The sequence below is a fragment of the Otolemur garnettii genome, unplaced genomic scaffold (assembly GCF_000181295.1).
Source record: "Otolemur garnettii isolate 467f Iridium unplaced genomic scaffold, OtoGar3 scaffold00377, whole genome shotgun sequence".
NCBI classification, from domain to species: domain Eukaryota; kingdom Metazoa; phylum Chordata; class Mammalia; order Primates; family Galagidae; genus Otolemur; species Otolemur garnettii.
Window position 1 is genome coordinate 178,304 of NW_003852772.1, and position 2,000 is coordinate 180,303.

Genomic DNA, 2,000 nt, shown 5'->3' on the forward strand with positions numbered 1-2,000 from the left:
AAGTGATTCTCTTGCCTCAGCCTCCCAAATAGCTGGGACTATAGGCACCCGCCACAACCCCCGGCTATTTTTTGTTGCAGTTGTCATTGTTGTTTAGCTGACCTGGGCCAGGTTAGAACCCACCAGCTCGAGTATGTGGCCAGCACAATAACCACTGTGCTATGGGCATCTAGCCCAAAACAGGAATTTTTAATGTGTTTTTAATTTATTACCAAATTAGAAACCTCAAAGATTTTGAAAATAAATGTATTTTCTCTGCTTTGTATTGAATTTATTTCTCTAATGTCTTATAGTTTCCTGTTCAGAATCTTCCAATGCAAATCCTTTTTTTTCAATTGCCTTTTATTCATGCTCCACCTCATAATTGTTCCAAAACTCATGAAATCTTCTTTATATAACTTGCTCAGGGATTGTAAGAATAGTTTTTGTAAAATTTAATGTTGTTCCTCCAAATGAAGATGTAATTTCATAGTGATTCTATTAAAAGGCAAATTGTATCAGCCCGGGCCTGCCAAAACAACAGTGACAACTACAACCAAAAAATAGCCGGGCATTGTGGTGGGTGCCTGTAGTCTCAGCTACTCCGAAGGCTGAGGCAAGAGAATTTCTTAAGCCCAAGAGTTGGAGATTGCTGTGAGCTGTGCTGCCACAGCACTCTACTCAGGGTGACAACTTGAGGCTCTATCTCAAAAAAGAAAAGAGAAAAATTCAAATTGTATTATTTAGTACATTTTATTTCTTTCCTTTTTTTTTTTTTTTTTGGTTGGAGGACTCTATTTAAGGCAATGCTTTGATAGGATTTTCTTGTTTTATGTCTAATTTATATTCAGTTATATACATGTGTACATGTACATGTACACACCCCGCATTTTTTTTAGCCATTCATTTGATTATGGACACTTAGGTTGATTTCATATCTTGGTTATTATAAATCAGGCTGCAACAAGTTCATGTATAAAAGTAAAGTTGGGGCTCGGTGCCTGTGGCTCAAGCAGCTAAGGCGCCAGCCACATACACCTAAGGTGGTGGGTTCGAATCCCCAGCCCCGGCCCACCAAACAACAATGACGGCTGCAACCAAAAAAAAATGGCCAGGCATTGTGGCGGGCGCCTGTAGTCCCAGCTACTTGGGAGGCTGAGGCAGGAGACTCGCTTGAGCCCAGGAGTTGGAGGTTGCTGTGAGCTGTGATGCCACAGCACTCTACCCAGGGGGATAGCTTGAGGCTCTGTCTCAAAAAAAAAAAAAAAGAAAGTACAGTTGGGATGGCACCCATAGCTCGGTGTGTAAGGTGCCAGCCACATACACCCAGGTTGGTGGTTCAAACCTGGCCTAGGCCGGCTAAACAAGAAAGACAACTGCAACAAAAAAATAACTGGGCATTGTGTTAGGCTCCTGTAGTCCCCTCTACTTGAGAGACTGAGGCAAGAAAATCGCTTAAGCCCAAGAGTTTGAGGTTACTGTAAGCTATGATGCCATGGTACTCTACCAAGAGTGACAAAGTGAAATTCTATCTCAAAAAAAACTGAATAAGTAAAAACTTATGGCATAGGACTACATGCAACATAAAATAAATGCAAGTAACACTAAAAAAATTCCCTTTTGGCACAGTACAATAATAATTACTATAGGCAAGATTCAGTATGTTAGGCCTAGCGGGCCTAGACTAAGAGAGAAAGGTGTCAGACTTAGGCTATAATGGAAAAATACCAGTTAACTCCTGGCAAATTTCTGGACCACAATCTTTCAAAAAAAAAAAAAAGAAATAAGTCTAGTTCAGCCCAAAGATAAATGAGAAAGTACTCATTGATTTCTTGCTTCCAGTTCACTCCCAGTTTCTCACTTGGCTAACTCCCTGAGAAATCAACCAGGAGGCACCAACTTTGCCCAGACTGACCTTTAAACAATACCAAGTGCAGAAAGTACTAAAACTATTATTTATAGGGGGGAAATGTTAAAACAAAGATGGTTGTATGGCTAACTAACTGCAAAATTCTGCTTCT